Source organism: Mixophyes fleayi, chromosome 5, assembly GCF_038048845.1.
Source record: "Mixophyes fleayi isolate aMixFle1 chromosome 5, aMixFle1.hap1, whole genome shotgun sequence".
In the NCBI taxonomy this organism is placed as follows: domain Eukaryota; kingdom Metazoa; phylum Chordata; class Amphibia; order Anura; family Limnodynastidae; genus Mixophyes; species Mixophyes fleayi.
This window is the reverse complement of record NC_134406.1, coordinates 184879236-184899670: the sequence shown is the minus strand read 5'-3', so window position 1 is coordinate 184899670 and position 20435 is coordinate 184879236. Positions and strand designations below refer to the sequence as shown.

At 39.8% G+C, this 20435-nt stretch overlaps 1 long non-coding RNA gene across 4 annotated transcripts in view; it reads right to left on the bottom strand.

Annotated features, from left to right (window-relative positions):
- Positions 1–20435, bottom strand: part of LOC142157787 (uncharacterized) — a 235601-nt gene that overhangs the window by 37784 nt on the left and 177382 nt on the right. For 3 of the 4 annotated variants that reach the window (XR_012692632.1, XR_012692633.1, XR_012692635.1), the window contains 2 exons: positions 10447–11002; positions 1692–1806 (listed from right to left, as the gene is read on the bottom strand). This is a non-coding gene — a long non-coding RNA (uncharacterized LOC142157787). Of the gene's footprint in view, positions 1–1691; positions 1807–10210; positions 11003–20435 lie in introns of those variants that run through there. The other variant, XR_012692634.1, reaches the window with a different exon arrangement.

Sequence of the window (20435 nt, the reverse complement as noted above, 5' to 3'; positions counted from 1 at the left end):
ACCACAATTTTCAACACAATTTCACATAAGTTCACAAATACAAGTACACTTCGTTTTCTATCAATGTCTAATTTTTCTTAATCTTTTATGTCACAAAATAACACTTTATGGGTGTCAACTAGGCTTGGTAAGGCTTACAATGTTTAATATGTGTATTTTAATTTCCACAAGTATGATAATGGCAACAATACTACTGTTGAAAGTGGCTGCAATGTCTCTTATTATAGTTCATTACAGTTAATCTCAAGATAGGTTTTTGTTTGCACAAATTATAAAACTCCACAAAACATGATATATCACTAATACATGTGCATGTTTACACGTACAGCTTAAAAAAGGTAGGGACAGCTTACGTTGGTAATGATCTATCATAAAACAATGCGAGGTATACTATAACTTTTGTAAAATGTCTGATTAGGTTTAATACACTGTTCAGCTCACCATCGATCAAGAACGATGTAGCAACATGTTAAGAGTCGCCTTTCTCTTCTACTTCAATGTCTAAGTACATAATCAAAGCCAAGGAGCAAAAGATCATCTTTGATATAAGAGAGAAATCGAGCTTTGTGTCCCAGTGAAACACAGATGCTAAGTCAATTTCATGTCACAAATGAAGGGGAAAAAATATACTACAATCAATCATTTATGATTTTTTACACTAAAACACTTTCTGATACTGTTTTTGTATTGCCTTTTACTAAGGCTTATTTGTTACCTCACTTTAGTGTTTCAAATCTAAAATAAAAAAAATAGGAACCAGGAAAATGTGTTTTATTTTAAGTAATGGTCACGTTACATCACAGCAGGGAATAAAGAGAATAATTAAAAAAACATCATGGAATCCCACAGGCCTTCTACTATAAATAGTGAATTAACCATATGTGCTTAGTGAAGTATTTCTTAAAACGTACTTATATATAAATATAAATGTACAGTATATCTATATACATAGAAATATATTATATATATATATATATATATATATATATATATATATATATATATTTCATCTCTAAATTGTCTGCTGGAGTAACAAATACAATCTAGCAGTAGGTAAGGCATAAAAATTCACCTTTAATATTCATATCTTATAGATTGTAAATGACTTTATCTGCCAACAATTGTATGGAAAGGAAAATCTATATTACATAACTAAACAGATACAAACTAACGTGGCATTATTCCAAGAAGAAAAATGTATGACAGTTTGGATTTAAACTTTAAAATATGGATTTATGCCATGTACAGACATACGCGTTTGCAGTGAAAAAAGAGCCTAAGACAGAATCCGGTGTTAATTAGAGTTGTGCAATAGCTGATGATTTTGTTTTAGGTAACTTCTGCTGAAACATTTTAGGCAAATATATATAAATTCTAGGCAAATATATAGAAAATATTTTTTTTAATGGACTTTTCACAATGCTAGAACTATTCAATGTGCATAATGTTATTTGATAGATGTTATATACTAGCAGGTCAAAAGAGTGAAAGAATTCCAAACACATACTTGTTCTAGCTCCTTTATCACTTCACTTATAAGCCATTTTATCCTTATATACATAACCTATGCATTGTTTTGCGCGGTATCCATGATTATAGCATTATCCTGATTTTTTAATTCCTGTACTGTCGTCTAATACTTGAGTAGGGTTGCTAACAATGAGTAGAGATGGTGATAGAAACTACAGTACCATGTGTCATACAACAATGCTCCATCAATTCCTCTTCTCCTCTGCCTTCTCCTTTTCCACATTTCTTGCAAGTAAGGTCGGTGAGGTAATGACAAACAAGGAGCAGGAGGGAAATCTGATGAAAAAAAAGAATATATGACAGAGTCAGTTTTTAAAATCCTAATTAGTTGATGAAAGTTAAACTCTAAGGGCCTGAGTCATTAAGGAGAGCAAAGCATTAAAAAGGAGTAACATTTGCACCTGGGCAAAACCATGTTATATTGGAGGGAGAGGTAAATTTAAAATGTGGGGACAGATTTAAAGTTGGTGTAGGGCATGTTCTAGATCAACTTTAAATTTCAGTGTAATAATAAAGCTATTAAGTATTTGTGTGTTAGATGAAAAAACAGCCAGTATTTAACTGATGTGCAAAATAATAAACTAATTTGCACCCCTTGTATTGTAATATGGTTTGTCCCAGAGAACATTTACTCCTTTTTTGCCTTAATGACTCAGGCCCTAAGGGGGAATTCAATTAGTAGCGAAGTCGTGTTGGAGCATAATGTGTTGAAGCTCCACTGGATGTTTGGTACCCAAAACATCCTCATAGTTGATAAACTGTTTTGAAGTCAAATGACACTTAGGATAATACTAACTGTTCATCTATCGTATTCTCTCAGATAATGCTGTACCAAATCAAATCTGTATGCACGCTTTGATAAAGAGCACATTTCACTACTCTACTGTCCACTGCCACAAATGAATACCTTTTCCACTGGGATTGAGACAGACACTGCAGACATTGCTGAGTTTTATAGACACAATGGGCTTCATATAGAGATGGACGCATTCTGTTGTTTAAAAAAAAAGTGTAAATTCCATGTGTATGTTGACTCACACAAATCTCAGCATATGTCCATGTTAAAAACAGCAGTATTTCTCCATCAAGCAGATGTCAGGTGTACAAAAGCATATATTTATATCTCACAATAGTGCAGAGGTGCAGTTTGAAAGTTTTAATAGTAAACTCAAAAGTCGCCACATTCGTCCACAGTATAATGTACTGAAGTGTAAGGATAGTGTCTCAACAGTGTTATTATTACCGGTAAATGCGAAAGTTGGTGTGACGATTATGTAGTATATCTAATAAATGATTGCTATTTTCTGTTGAATTCATGTATGACAATGTGAATATTTTATGTAACCTTGTAATGTAATCTCAATGTGTGCTTTGTTAAATTACCTATGCAAATGTCAATATCTGTTGGAATTAGCCAGACCAAAGATAGATAAGGTTCTTCGAGGAGTTTGAAGCCCAAAGTTGTAAGCCATGTAGCAAATCAGAAGGAGCAGATGTGAGAACTAAAGGCCCTGTGAACATTTCGATCTCAGGACAACCCTAGCTCACTTCAAAAGCCCTGTGACATTTGGGAGATCAATCTGTCTTTATTGACAGCTAAACTCCAAAGGTGGGGGGGTGAGGGCTATGTGGAAAAAGGGTTTAAAGTCTTCTGCTTTTTCACATCAGATTGTGCATTTTCATTAGGGGTCTATGGAGACTGAAATGTCCCATTTTCCTCAATTGTGTTCCCTCACACATCAGGTCTAGTAGTAACTTCGATTTTATTTCCTATTTTATTTTCTGAAACTCATTTGTGTAACATATTGTATGTCTTGTTATTCATTTTTTTAAATAAGCCTTGGAAACATTATTCAGATTAAATAAATTTAATATAATGTATTCTCTGTGATTCTTTGTGAATTTACAAAGCCCAGGGAGGCTCATGCTACATGTGTATGTGATTTAAGTGTGAAACATTATTAAGTGGTTCTGGTGAATGTAAGGACCCAATAATAAATCCTTTGTGGTGGCAGAAAAGGTGTATTCATTGCTAAGTGACTAAAGTGACGTCAGTCACGGCCAGCTGTTCAGATTGCTGTATCTGGGACAGGCTGGGCATTTGTGACAGTTGGATTTTCCATATCAAATGTAATGAAAGAAATAGACTGCTACATCTGTCGTTTGCCATGAAAGAATTCCATAGGAGTCTTCTTTCATACAGTAATCACAGTGGAATTGACAAATAAGTAATTCGAATTGATGTTTGAGACATATAACATAGCCACAACAAATGAATGAAGTACTATCAACTGGAGAGGTAAATATGCAACTAATCAATCCCAAAAAGCATACCTGGCAATGTGTCCAAGACTCATTAGGAAGTATCTACAAAGAGCATGCTACACTTACATGAACACACTCTTACTGTACTCAACTTATGCTTCTATATCCCCGTTACGCCTCTCCAGGAATTATGGGCCGCAAGTCTAATATATTTACAAATTTAGATACAGACACATTTTAGATGTTTATTAACATGTTAACAGCCCTGCTGTTGTCTACTGATGCTGGAAAATCTATTGACAGGGTGAATTGGAAATTCCCTATGGGGGTGCTGGAAAACATGGGATTGGGTCCGGTATGTTTCTATAGAATCATCGCTCTCTACGGGAACTCCACGGCCCACAAGAGAATCAATGGCTCTCTGTATGACACATTCGCCATCTATAAAAACACACGACAGGGATGCCAGCTTTCCCTCTTGATAATTTTCATTTGCATGGAGGCCCTGGCTAAGTCCATTAGGATTAACCATGATGTGTCTGTGGTGGGGTAGGGAGCATAAATTAGATTTATTCATGGATGACCTGCTGGTGACAATCACTAATCCTTTGATCTCATTGCCCGATTTGATTGAGAGTTTGAGTAACTCTCCAACTTCAAAATTAACTATTCTAAATCTATGGCCCTGAATCTATTCAAAATATTATCAAGTAATACTCCTTAACAGGGTCATGGAGTGGACCAAGCAGTGGGTACATATTGAAGGCCAGGCGATGGCCATTCCTGCTACCATTCTCCCTTGGTTGCCTAAGTTTCCTCATTCCTCTCACCCAAGGTTTCAGTGCTGGGGCAGGTTACGGACTTTGACATTTATCTCATATCCACTTTCTCTCCTCACCCCAATGACCGCTAACCCAGACTTCCCTCCTGGACTGACAGTAGGGGCTTTCAGGGCATGGTCTGCCAGTAGGATGGTCAGAAGTGATCAGCTAGTGGCCAATGGATGTGTATGTGCCTTTCTTTTCAAACAGAGGTTTGGCTCTACTTGCAGGCCAGACATTATCTCCAGATAAAGGCCTTTATGGAGGGATCGAGTAGGAGCCCAACTTGCTTTGTAGAGCTGTACTGCATCTCTAAAGAACCAAAACACACTACCTCAACCATATACCAAATGTTTATGGTTAACCTCTAACCCACCCTAACTGGTTTTGCCAGTGCCAGGGATAGAGACCTTGGGAAGCTTACCTCAGACGAATTTTGGGCTAGAGCATTCAAGTACACCGACAAACCTCTCTGTGATGGAGATGCGGTACAAAATTCTTTCTTGCCAGTACAGAAGTCCCTCTCAATTATGTAAGATGCACCCAGGTGTCTAGGGATCATGCTGGCGATGTGGGTCAGTGACGGGATCTCCCCTACATATATGGTGGACATGTCCTATCATAGCCCAGTACTGGTGTAAAGTGCAAGAGGTAGCAAAGGAAATTGTGGGTGACACAGTCCCTGATGGCTCAGATTACTGGCTGTTTAACTTCCCAGACATATCTATTTCCCAATATAAATAAATCATTACACCGCCATTTAAACAACGCCGCCATAGCGATCATCCCAGTACACTGACAGTCCCCTGCCTCCCCCGGCGAGTGGTTCAGACAGATAGATCTTAGAGGTAATGTCATCCATAATTCTACATCTAGCCAAAATCATGGAATGCGGCAGGCACCTGCCGCCAGGGGACTGCCTGAGTGGGTATTTTGGAGATTAGGCATGCTGCATGCATTCTTATTGGGCATTTCTTCTCTCACAAAGCTGATATAATATCTGTAGGAGTCCCTCTCTCTCCACTCCACCCCACCCCCACACTCTTCTACTTGCTTCCACCCCCTCATCTTCTTTACCCTCCCTCTGCTCTATCTTCTGTGTCTGTCATGTATTGCTGGTCTTTACAGTTTGCTTGATTTACTATTGGATAATGGACTGCAATGTTCTCATATGACTTTTCTTATGTATTATAGTTCATCTGCTGTACAACACCCCCCTTTTCTCTTTCAATAAAAACATATTGCTTAAAAAAAACTGGAAAAAGAAGATTGGAAAATACATTATCTGGTCTGACAAATCTCGATTTCTGCTGCAACATGCAGATGGTAGCATCATAGTTGGAGTAAACAACATGAATATATGGATCTTTCCTGGGTTATGGTGGGTTATCGGTGGAACGGGAGATTTGCAGCATGAATATGCAGCCAACATATCTGCAGCAACTGTGTGATGCTATCATGTCAACATGGACCAGAATCTCTAAGGAATGTTTCCAGCACCTCGTTGAATCCATGTCATGAAGATTTCAGGCTGCTCTGGAGGCAGATTAAGTCAATACGTAGTACTATAAATCTGTACCTAATAAACTGGCTACTGAGTGTATATACCCATAAATATGTATGCTGTAATATAATTTGATTTTTTTTTTGTAATATTTTCAAATTATGTTTTTACTGTATGTCTAAGCATGAAATCACATAAACATGAAAACTGTTTATTAAATTATATATGTAAAACACCCAAATGCATAGCTTTGACATTAATTTGATCCAGAGGCAAGGGAAATGTTCATGACATTTTAGCTTGCTTCTGTCCAGCTCTGTCTTCGCATACCTTAAAAACATGAAAATAACCTAAACATCATGTGGGACATTCATAAAAACTGGTGCACATTCAATGTTTAGTCACAACATTAAAATCACTAACCTATAAATAACATTGATAATCTTGGCACCTGTCAAGGGTTGGGATATATTAGACAGCAAGTGAACAGTCAGTTCTTGTGCAGCACAAAAAATGGGTAAGGATCTGAACAACTGTGACAGGGGCTAAATTGTGATGGCTAGACGACTTAGAGTCAGAGCATCTCCAAAACGGCAGGTCTTGTGTGGTGTTCCCGGTCTACAGTGGATAATGCCTATCAAGAGTGATCCAAGGAAGGACAGCCTGTGAACTGGTGACTGGGTTACGGACGCCCAAGGCTCATTGATACACGTGGAGAGCAAAGACTAGCCATGTGGTCCAATCCCACAGAAGAGCTATTGTAGGACAAATTGCAGAAAAAGTTAATGCTGCCTTTGATAGACAGGTATCAGAATACGGTAGCACTAAAGAAAAAGAGACCGCACTAGGTGGCCTATTACACTTCCTTAGTTACTATCCTCGTGTGGGAAGGGTGCACCCGATCATAATATTGATGACCACAAAGTAGAAGAGAGAAAAAGATGATCCTAAGGGGCACTCGAATGGACCAATATATATCTGAAAATACTGTTAAATATATCTTTATTGATTGAACTAAAATTCTAATAGGGAAATATTAAAAATTGTGTGTGGAGTACAATTGAGAGAAAAAAAATACACTGATAAAATAGATAATGCTAATTGTCAAGCTGCGTCACTGCTAACAAAATTATAATTAAATGCCATATATTTGGCCATGAATACAAGTCATTGAAATAATCAAATGATATTTGATTAGAATCCTCATATGTTTGGGATCTATAATCTTAGTATCTAATCCATTATGGTAGATCCTTCACACGTAGATTCAAATACTACTTATGAGCTAAAGTAATAGTCAATGCTGGTTTTCGATGATACATAAACAGCATGTGACTCATGCAGTTACTCGCTTGCTAGCAATATATGATTAATCTAGGTAATCATATGCTTTTGTGGGATGTGCTGGAAGAACAAGTCCGAGCCATGGAGGCCACATCTCGCAACTTACAGGACTTAAAGGGTTTGCTGCTAACGTCTTGGTGGCAGATACCACAGACACCTTCAGAGGTCTTGCCTCGATGGGTCAAAGCTGTTTTGTTGGCGTCCGAGGACCTACACAATATTAGGCAGGTGTTTTAATATTGGGACTCATGAAAACTAATACTAACTGTGAATTTTATGGTTCAATATTGGAAGCAAAAGCTGACCAGCTGGCATGGTGTGCAGTCCTTTGTACACTAGGTTTTTTAAGTATTGTTATGTTTTTCACAAGCAAAAGCACACCTTTGACATAAAATATATATATTTATACTATATAGTAAAGGTTATTCTTTCACCAGTATTACTGCAAAAATTTATGAGTTCAGTTTTGGGTTTGAACATATGTAATGTAATAGCATGTACATATTGAAAGCTAGGTGAAGAAAATGACAGAAATGGATAAACAATATAGTAAAATATCATAAAGCAATTGTCTTCCTAGGCTCATCCATTTCCTCAGCTAACACCCAATGTAGGGTCTGAAGTAGAGATGAGCGAAATTGTGACAACATTTTGGTTGAATAAGGTCTTGTGGAAATACCAGCATGATAAAATATGTATCAGTGAACAACAAGTGACCTCTCTGGTTTAGAATGAAGCATCAATTGGCGACCGAAAGCCAAACCTCTGCAATTGTGAACTTCAAGAAATCAGCAATAATGCAAAACAAAAATGTTAACATACTCATTTGTGTAAATTAGAAGACATTTGTACATTATTTATCTAGGATGTTAGTGCCAGATTACCTTACTTAATTAAAAAACCTCTTCTAGATTTCATATACATATAATTTAATGTACTCTAATGACAAAAAATGTTGCTTAATTGTGGCAAGCACAGAAGAAAGGATAAGCATAGATTTACAGTCTCTATAACCAGACTATGATCTGCTTGCCTGTTCATTTCTTTAGCTGCCCTCTGTATTATTTTCAGTACTCCAGGACTTGGCTATGTCCTTAGTGATGTCACATCATGCCCCAATTATGTGTATCTGCCTCTTACCATTAGGTCACTGTATTGTGAGTGGGTTGACACACATTACACTGTAGTAGGGCACTGGGAGGGAATCAATCTGATTAAGAGACAGTGAAAAAAATAGTGGCAGCCAATTGAAATAGCACCTTTATAAAAAAATAGGTGGCTGTATTATAAAAATATTATTTTGAGGGACTGTTTCAAACTGCGTCCATTCTGGACCACTGTCCTTTCCTTTGCTTCCAGAATTCTCAGTGTCCCCATATCCGCTACTTCTAAGCAAGTACTCCTGCCCTTACCGATCCCAGACCTCCCTCCTCCTGCCCACAGGTTGTTCAGACACATTACTAGTGCTGAAACCTGCCAAATCATGACTTCCTGGAAGAATATGGCACACCTATCAGATGGAGCACATCACCATGATCCTGAGGGGCTCCTCTGTATCTTTCCATAAAATCTGGTCTCCATGGACCTCATACCATAATCAGCCCTTAATCCAATTCTGACCTGATTCTCTAGATGAAACTGAATGTCGGCACTCCAATACCACTGACTTCCTACTATCCCTCCCATCACGTGATTCTCTTTTTTCACTTCACTCTTATTACTTCCCCGTCTTCCCCCTCTCTCACTTTATCTTTCTATTCTACCCCTCACTCCTCCTATCCCCCATTCTACACACCCTCCCTTTATTGTTTGAAATGTTATTGCAGAACCTTACGGCAGTTTAGATCCAGAACACAGCGGACATCACAATGCAGGAGCGCTGTTAGAACATGGTCATTTATGGGCTTATGTGTCACATGTCAACAGGGGAGGGCTGGCAAGCTTTAGCCCAGGGGGGCAAGACTCGACTTAGTAACCTATTTTAAAGGGAAAAAAAATGCAGGTGGGCCAGTGACCCAGCCCAAGATAGCCCACTTTGGGACCAGCCTGGGGGTCAGATGCCCCATGCCCGTAAAAATGATTTATGATTCACACCAATCTAAGTATTATTATTGCTGGATTACTGTCGAATGTCTCTGTACGTTTGTAAGCAATATTGTTAATAAATAGATTTTTTTCGGCGTCTTTTCCAGCGATTTTAAAGCCGCCAAATTTACTATTGGCCAAACCGCCGTCAAAACGGCCAAATTTGTATTTTTTGAAAACCACCACTTTTCTACTCGCCATGACGGTTTTATCGGTGCAGATCATACAAACAGCCAGATTTACTAATTAGGGGCTTGTAAAACCGCCGGAAAACCGACATTCAAATGGCCAACATAAAAGAGGTGGTTGTGAATGGCGAGATTGAGCAAACAGCATACTGTTTCAGCAATTTTGCCATTCTGAACATAAGAGAAAGTCACATTGAACTTTTAATTATATTTTTGGGGGTTTTTTATGCTTTTATTTTTTTACATTTTTTTTTGTTTTACTTTATTTGGTGTTTTTTTTTTTTTCATTTTTTTTTTTTTTACCCATGTTTTTTTATTTTGGGGACCAGAAGGTAGTGTGTCCTCCTCATGTGCAACCTTGAATATTCAGTGGTAAGTGACAGACAACTGTCAATGTGTAAGTACCAATTTTGCAATGTTTCTAGAATGCAGTATACTTGTGTTTCACTGCCAGGAAAGAAAGACTGTTTGCGTTTAAATTTAACAACATTTATTGTGGTAGAAAACCTAAAGTATAAATGAATATAGCATAAACTTGCACCGCAATGTACACACTCCATTTGTGATGTGCGCAGGGTACACCTAACTTAAGTACACGAGGCTGCAAATATTACAACAAATCACAGACCAGCAAAAAAATCACATTGCATGAATAACAAACAAATAAGATACAGGTGTTTTTTCAACCCACACACATTAGGCTACCTACGCCTTTTGGCAGGTACATCAGAGCTTCAAGAGACACTCTCTCCTCTTCTTCAGCCACCCCTGGTGTGAGCACCTCTCCTTGGTGGAGTACATTGCACAGATGATATTGGCAACGGTAACCTTATGATTCACGTTGGCATTGACCTCCTTTACTGTTGTGTGTAAGGCCTCCACAGCACCAGTCATTTGAATCATGGTTACAATAGATTGCTCTAGAGCTGCAGCAATACGATTTAAAGCTACTGGAATTTGGGTGTTAGTGCGGTAGGCACGCTTTTGTCCAACAATATGCGACATATGTCTTGTTTGGGTGTCCGTGAAATGTGTTTGCTGGACCTGAAAATTGGCGATTGATTGGGCCATTTCTCATCCTGTATCCAGTTGAGGAGGTGTAGTTTGCTGCTGTTGTGTCTGATCCGCAGGGGCAGTTGCTTGTTCCTGGCACCTAGGCACAGGGACATCAACCACTTCTAAGGTTAATAATGTGTCTTCTTCTGTGTCATCAGAGGGTGACATCTGCGATGGAGGAGGATGACCTGCCTGATATGAGGATGGTCCTGTTAAGAAATAACCAAGGTAAGTATATAGGAAAACACATGTTTGATAATAGCATTTTTGACACAGGACTCCAAAACACAACATTTTTGACGTACAGAATCTTTACCAATCTCTATCTTCCTGAGTAGTTGTCATATAGGACCTGCTTATGGATGATCATCTTCCCTTGTATTGAAATCTCATTTATCCTATTTGTTAGGGGGAGGACAGGGGAAAACAAAAGACATTTTTGACCAAAAAATGAGGGTGCAGCCAGCAAAATGGGGGGGGGGGTGGGGGGTGGGATTAACTAGTAAACCTTTCGTGAGCCTCTGTAGTACATCCAGCTGTAATCACCAAAGTTATATCAAGCAACCTATTTAACATTTGCACAAGCATTTAGTAATAAAAATGACTAAAAACAATATTTGTTCTCCAAGCAGGCTACACTGTCCAGCTTGCTCTTCAGGGCCAGAATCCCTGATTGAAGGTGGAGGAGTAAGTTTTGGACTCAGAGTGGACTCTCTTACAGCCAGTATCTGCCACAGCACCTCCTCATTGCTTATAAACTCCACACAAACTGGTGGCCCACCACCTGTGCCTCTTGAAGCTCTCCTCTACTCACCCATTTTTTCTTTAAGCCGCCTCTTAATATCAGAAAAACATTTGCGTCAGTGAGCCACTGACCGTTTTAAAGGTCCCACCACATTCACAGCCTCACATATGTTGGCCCATAATTGATGTTGTCGCCTTAGCGAAGTACGGGCTGTAAGGTTCCCTAAAATTATCTCATAGCAGCAGGGAATAATATTGTGCACCAAGACACAATTCTCATCGTGTAAAAATCGAATATTACGCCCTGACTTTGTCTTCCTCTAACCATTCCTCACCTTCCTCTGCCCCCTCCAGCTCCATCTCCCTCTCCTCACCCTCTGCCCCCCTCCTTTCCTTCAGCCATATTCCCAAACAATTAACAAGAAACAAATAACACTAAATTACTGACAAACACAAAGGACTAACTATACTAACTAATCATGCACGCACAACACACTCACACACAACAAATACAGACAATACTAGACAATTACAAAAAACACAAAACAGAAATTAAATCAGAAAATAAAACAACAACACAGGAAAAAAAATCACAGGACGACTCACACTCCAGGCAGAAATCTCAGCACAAAAACCCTCAAAACTTCCTCACTCACTAAACAATTACCTCCAAGCTCCTATTTCTCTCCTCCTGAAAACCCTATCAAAGAAAATGAGGAAGTGCACTGGATTATATAGTGATGGTGATGTAAAATCTCCTGACAGAGAAAATAGCCAATAGGAAAAAACAAAGAGCAAGCTGCCTATTTAAAAATCCCGCAAGGAACACGAACTGCCGTGTTTGAAACTTAAACCGCTGAGTTTTCAAGCAGAGCCGCCGGCATGGTTTCGGCCTTACATACCGCCATCCATCGTCGGCGGTTTCAAATTGAACCAAGCCGCCCAATAGTAAATGTGGCGGTTTGGTCACCAAAACTGACCGGGAAAACGCGGCGATTCATGGCGGTTCTAAACTGCCGCCAAACACAATTCTTAGTAAATCTAGCCCCATGTGACTTTTATGAAGTGAACCATAATTTAAAGCTTTTACTGACAGCAGTAAAAGCTTTAAATTATGTTAATGTACTAATATAGGAGAAAGGAGAAAAAAAATATTTTCTACCATTGATAACTAGCGTTACTAAATCAGCAACCAATCAGATTCTAGATATTATTTATTTAGTACACTCTACAACATGACAGTTAGAATCTGATTGGTTGCTGATTTAACATTAGACACAGATGACCTGTGCTTAAAAGTGATAAAAGTGATGTGACTAGTAAATGGGGTAGAGAGCTAAAAGGTATTTTCCGATATGCCTCAATTAAGTAATATGGCCCTGCATATTTTCAAGTTGGTAATACATTTTAGATTATATAGGATATTTTACCTAGAAACCAGTTATTCAGAAAGTTCAGAATACCAGAAAAAAAGCAAAAACAAAATAATTGATTCTGTTTAGTGATGATGTGATACATTCAGACATAGAGGCAAATTTAAGTCATATGAAAGATAGTTCAATTTATTTGCAATAAGGATTGAAAACTATCTTTCATAGTTATTAAAAACCTTCACATGAACAGCAGTTCCGAAAAACTGCTGTTCCTGTGAAATGCAAAACTCTCCTCCGATGCAATGCCGACTGCGATGAAGTTTCTGCCTTTTAATCCCCGGGTGCATGCGCCGACCGAAAAACTCGGGCATGCACACAGAGATCCCAGACTGCAAGAACGTGAACATGTGACAATGAGGGATTACATGATCCCTCCACACATGCGCTGTCCAGCTCTGCTCTTCGGAGTCCCAATTTTGAAGTTTATTTACGGGGATTTAACAGTGGATTTATGTTTGATAAATAGGCCCCATAACCATCAAGTACCTCCTCTTATAGTCACTGTGAGGAACACAGATAAACATGTACGGCCTGAGACATTAAGGAGAACAAGGCAAAAATGCGTAAATTTGATCCTGGACAATCCATGTTTCAATGCAAGGGGTGCAAATTACTTTATTTTTACACATAAAGAAAATACAGGCTACTTCTTCATGTAGCACACATATACTTGATAACTTTATCTTTACACTGAAATTTAAAGTTGATCTAGGACATGCCGAGCCCAACTATAAATCTAACACCACATCTTAAATTTACCTCCCCCTCCAATGCAACATGGGTTTGCCAAGGTGCAAAGTTACTCCTTTTTTTTTACTTTGCTCTTAATGACCCAGGCGCAGTGGGGTAGGAACCAAGGGGGTAGGGGCAGAGGGGGCAGTTGCCCCTCCATGATTTCTGCTGGGTGGGCAAAGACTGTGTTTTGCCCCCCCATGAACTTCTACACAAAAGCCTGCATGCTAGTTTCTGCAGTCATGGTATCTGTTCTAAACTTGTGAAACTTTTTTAAATTATAGTCTTAGTATAATTACCAAATGTACTTTAATATAGAGTGCCTTAGTATAGATTTAATACAGATTGACTGATTTTTCTATTTAAAAAACTCTAAGTGTTCTGTTCATAAACATTTAATAAATAATCTGTATTGAAAATGAACAACTATTCACTTTACTTTTGTCTTGAATTTCGTGCAGTGTGTCCAGTAACAAACATGATATAGCAATTTGAATTTATAGCACATACCATAACCAGTGAGGCAGTGAATATAGATTTAAAAATACTCCCAATCAAATGAGATTAGGCTGTCAAAGAAATCTGAATAAAAACTAGGATAAAGACTATGAAAAATGTAAATTTTCAAGATGATTAACAATTGAATTTATCTATCTTTCTAACAGCTATTCTACTAATTGGTAGTTAATATTAATAATAATATGTATTTAATAATGTATAACTACATTTTTATAGTAAAATAAACAATGAAACTGGGGTTGGCCAACCCCTGAAACACTGACAAAAATTAACATAGGATTGGCAGCCTTTGTATATCACTTTTACAGCTGTTGTAAAACTAGATACCAAATTCAAGAAAAAGGGGATCTAAGTCCTAGAGTAGCCCTTGGCCTTTTGCTCTCCCCCCGCCCGCCACCTAGAAAATCTTTGTTCCTATGCCGCACAGGCGTAAGGAGGAGAGCTATGCCAAGGACAATGTATTAAAAAACAGGGATCATTTTTAACTATATTGTACAATGTAATGTACATTCAAGGCATTGGGCTCCACACCTATACCTACATATCTGGATAGCCCTAAGTCCCAAGCATTCTGTATAAAAATTGCCCTACCTATATATCCAAACCATTGAGGTTTATTTTACTTCTGCTTTGTAGTAGAAATAAATCACATGCTAAATATTTTTTCTACATCCCTTTGTCTGCATAAGAATCCAACCAACTCAATTTTGGCGTTATAATATACACCTCTCCACGTTGATTTATTGACAACATATCTTGACAGGCAGCTGGAAGATTTAAAATATAATGGGGTAAAAAATTAAAAACAGATGAAATGAACTGTCTTACACAATGGAATGACAGAGCTAACTATTGCCACCCCTTTACTATATGAATGTACCTAATTTTACATCTATATTTCATATTCATCAATATTTCTTGAATATGTTCCAGTTTACTCAGAAAATCCACATTAGGACATATTTAACTTTCATTTTTTCTATAATTCTAACTTGAGACATACATAGGTAAACAAAACCTCTATGCACGGATAACCATCTTGAATAAAAAACAAGCAAATGCAAACAAAAAGAGAACAGTTGTGTTAAATAAATAAAGGTGGAATGCAATAGTTAGTCAATGGAATCTATGCCTCTTGAGATGCTATCCAATTTGTCCATCAACCTTGCACAGCACTAATAATTAATCAACAACAGAGATAAATTAATGAAATCAATATTAAGGAATATTATTTTGGCACGTAAACCGATTAAAATGGTAGAATTGCCATTCACAAGCAAGATCAATCAAACAACTAACCAAATGTTTTGAACAATAATTGTCCAATTAAAGTGATTAGAAACATGAAAATCTATGAATAATTAAGACGTGTCTTTATGCAAGAAAACATCTAAACACAGTTGTTTGCTGGTTTCAATGGAGAGTAAGGTGCTAATGCTAGCTCTTTTGTCAGGGGCACACTTCCCTGACATAGGAGTGTGTTACAGACAATATACTATATATGGGATAATAAACTCCCTACTGCAAATTATATAGATATTATAAATCACAGACAAGCATTGGGCAGTAATCTGATTGCATATTTACAGGCAGTAGAAGTAAAAAGTAACATCTAATACATTGAATCATTTACAATAGGAGTATATTATTCTTTATAATACACGCGTTCTCCTAATGAACATTAATGACATGAGAACTCACCAATTATACAAGACATCAGAAGTCACTGTTTGCAAAGATATTATTCACAGAAGTTTAAAACATGCTGTATATTGACAATACTTTTATAGTATATGCTAATTTTAACAAATGTGATAGTATATTCTGATCAATTGTAATACGAATGTTTTGATTGTGAACAAAATATTATAAATGTAAATGCAGGTGCAGTTATTACAAAGGTAATTTCAATAGTGTTGATTGAAAATATACTAAAAATTGCCCTAATCATCTGCCCATTCCAATGGTTTATTCTCAGGTTAGTCTGATAATTATCCCAATCATCTAACTACATAGATGACACATATGCAGGATACAGTGTTAGGTGTATAGCTTTCAACTCGAATGCCCCAATACTCACCTGCACCATGTTGTGTAAAGGGGCACAGATGAAAATTTATTCTGCCTAGTGCTTGTATGGCAATCATAGCATTTAGGAAAATATTTGTGCAATTGTGAGATGGTGCACCCGGATGGGGAGCCCATGAAGAGGGCAAAGAAGAGACGATAAGGACAATCACCCAATGTGTGATCCAGTGCAAGTAAGTGCTTCTTTATTGTAGTGTTCCTTGGCATTGGTAACAGCGAATCGGAAATGAATAGGTGGCCGAGATGGTGAGCCAATTAGGGCTTACCTCCGGCCATCTGAATTTTTGGCTCCACAATGAGCCAATCGGTGATAGCCGCATCACCGCTCAGCACTCATGCAATGGTTAATATTTAGCCATCATGTGAGACGTGAAGGCAGTTCGACAACGGATACTCAATGAACGGAGCACCAGAGGGACATGGTTGGGATCAAGAAAGAAGACGTTGGGAGGAGAAGGGAAAACTTAAGAAAAGGAGCAGCAGCAAAAAGAGGACAGTAGAGAGATGCCAGAAGACAAGCCCTCTTCAATCAAGAGAAGCACCGAACGAGAGAAGAGGCACCGCCAGCTAGAGAGACTGTAAAAATCGGAGAACTATGGAAGAAGATCCGCTTCCTTTGCGAAGAAGATAGGTATGGTTCCCATACTCTGCTCCCTGACTCCCTGCCAGACATGTCGAGCACAAGGCCCATGACAAAATTTGGACACTAGCGGCTGGGTTTACTTTGCCACCGTCCCCTTTTGCTATTCCGAATACACCACTCCTTCCGCCGTAGTAGGAGCTTTCTGCCACCACTGGGCTCCTTTATGGCGCCCAGAACCACGTTCCTTCTGGGTAACTGTCGTTGCTAGTGTAGTCCCGTGCTGGTACACTTGGGCTGGTACCCCTGACCGCTTACTATGGATCAGGGTTATGTGGATAGATTTCTCCTGGCCAAAGCTGCTGGCCAGTGTGATTGTCACTCACCGGACTGTGAGTGCTTATTCCCGGACATTTAGGAACCGTGGCCGTCCTCCATCCTGAGGGACTGCGCATGCGCAGCCCTTTCTATACCTCCAGTGTATGTTCCTTTAACTTAATTGGCAGATCAGGCAACCTCCCTATATTAAGCACCTGTGGTCATCACCACATTGCCTGATCTTGGAGTCTCATTCCCCATGAGTCTCTGAAGGTGTTCCTGTGTTTCCTTGTTTATTCAGCCCTGCTGATTCCTGTGGTTTCCAAACCACTTCTACCTCTGTGGTTTCCAAACCACTTCTGCTACTGTGGTTCCCATACCACTTCTACCATCTACTGTATCATCGTGACTGTGAGCTGATTCCTATCCGCTGCCTCCGTGCACTACAGTCTTCTAACCACTTCAACTCTACCATGTATCATTGGGACTGTTAGCTGATGCCTATCCGCTGCCTCCGTGCACTACAGTCTTTCATTCACATCCACTCACCTGTTCATGATTGTGACTGCCAGCTGATTCCTATCCGCTGCCTCCGTGCACTACAGTCTTCAACCTGCAACCCGTCTGTGTTTCATCGTGACTGTTTAGCTGATTCCTATCCGCTGCCTCCGTGCACTACAGTCTTCAACCTGCAACTCGTCTGTGTTTCATCATCGTGACTGCTAGCTGATTCCTATCCGCTGCCTCCGTGCACTACAGTCTTCAACCTGCAACCCGTCTGTGTTTCATCGTGACTGTTTGGCTGATTCCTATCCGCTGCCTCTGTGCGCTTCAGTCTTCAGTCCTTGTCAACGCTTCCGTGTTTCCTTGAGTCTGCCTCCACTATTGCTACCCGCTATTCTCCGTGATCAACAGTGCCTGTTCAACTCTGCTCTCCCGTGTCCCATCGTTACTGCACCTGCTGGTTGCTATTGGCTACCTCCGTGTTCCCGCAGAGACCCGCTGCTGCTACTCCTCAGCACTACTCATCCATCTACTGCTGATCCGCTCTCCACGCTTTCCTGTGTTCCCTGCTGGTCTACCTACCCGTGCGCTGCACCTACTAGACCACCGCTTCACCCATCCAGGGACTTCGCATCCTGCCGGCCTCCTGCCGTTCAGGTATCTCTGCACTCCTGTCTGACTGCCTCCTGAACCACGGTATGCATACTTCTCATTGACTGTGCTGTGTATTGCATACCTTGCTGGACTGTGTTGGTTCTCCTCTGGAGTGTGCTATCCGCTGAGTCTATTGCCATCATTGACTGTGTTATCTTATGCTGGACTACTTCAAGAGACTTTCTATATTGGCAGTATTGTTCAGTCATCTATACATTTATATTGTGCATATCACTGTGGTTCAAAGTCAAGGTGCCCGTGTAGATATTGTGTTGCAGTCTCTCCCCGTGCACCTCCTCACATATATATTCAGTGGTACAACTTGCTAGTGGCAGACCACTGACCCCTGTTTACAGTTTCACCTGTTCCAGTATCCTCTCACATAGCAGTGGTACAACTTGCTAATGCAGACCACTGACTCCCCGGATACCTCCACTTGGATTCCATTCCTTCACTCAGACAGCGGTACTACTTGCTATCCGCAGACCGCTGACTCTCATCACCTCCTCGTTTCTGTTGGACATTCCTCCTCACTATAGCAGTGGTACAACTTGCTACCGCAGACCACTGACTACCTTCACGTGTCCTTTGTCCATACAGTTCCTCGTGTATTACTACCTCCATATTGCCAGTGCTGCTAGTCATAGACTTTCCTGAGCATCTCATCATCTGCTATTTCCTGTTCCGTGATCACCCTGCTACCAGAGTACCATATTACCACCTATACTGCTCTGGTAAGCCTATCACCTGGTGATCCCTGGGTAAAGACTCCTAGTGCCCGTGACAGTAAGATCAGGCCATGACAGACCCAGATACGGAACCTACTGCTAAAGAGATGCTGCAGCATCTGGTCAGTCGTGTGGAGCAACAGGATGCTCGCCAACAGCTGTTACTTCAATGTTACCAATCGTTAACCTCCCAAGGAACATCTGGACAGACTGTTACAGCTAGTATTGAAGCTCCTGTGCTTTCCTCCGTTTCCCCAGTGCCATCCCAGGTGTCCACAGCTCCTACGCTTCACCTGCCTACTCCGTCAAAATATGACGGGGACCCCAAAACTTGTAGAGGTTTCCTTAACCAATGTTCAGTCCATTTTGAACTCCAACCTCAAAATTTTTCTACCCATCGTTCCAGAGTGGCCTATCTTATCTCATTGTTTTCTGGACAAGCCCTGGCTTGGGCCTCCCCTCTGTGGGAAAGAAACGATCCAATTCTACAAGATAGTGCCAAATTCATTTCCACGTTCCGAAGTGTGTTCGATGAACCAGGTCGTGTGACCTCCGCTGCTTCCAGCATTCTTCGTTTGCGACAAGGCTCCCATACAGTAGGACAGTATGTCATTCAATTTAGGATCTTAGCCTCTGAACTTCAGTGGAACACTGAAGCATTAGTTGCCGCCTTCTGGCAGGGGCTCTCCGATAAAATTAAAGATGCACTGACTACCCAAGAGCTTCCTTCGTCACTAGAAGATTTGATCTCTCTTTGCCATCGTGTAGACATGAGATTTCGTGAAAGAGAATCTGAGAAAACAACTTCTGCTAAAGCACCTCTTCGTTTAAACCCTCAATTTCGTCCAGTTTCACCTTCTGTGATTCCCATGGAGATAGGACGTTCCAAATTATCTTTAGAAGAGAGGAAACGAAGAGTAAAGAATAGACTCTGTATCTATTGTGCTGATTCCACACATATGCTCAGTTCTTGCCCTAAGAAATCGGGAAATGCCAGGCCCTAACTAGTTCTGGAGAGGTGAAGTTAGGGTCCCTGGAGTCCTCTCCATTGTCTATGAAATCTAAAGTCTGCGCTTTTGATGTTACGATTTCCTTTGCTACTAAATCCTTTGAGTCACAGGCATTGATTGATTCCGGAGCAGCAGGAAATTTCATTTCTAAATCACTAGTGAATCAATGGTCCCTACCAGTGATCACTTTAAAAACACCCATTACTGTGACGGCTATAGATGGATCACGTCTCATCAATGGTCTCATCACCCAGAGTACGTCTCCAGTAACCCTTCAGATTGGTGTACTACACCATGAAGAAATTTCGTTTTTAATTCTTCCTGTTACGACA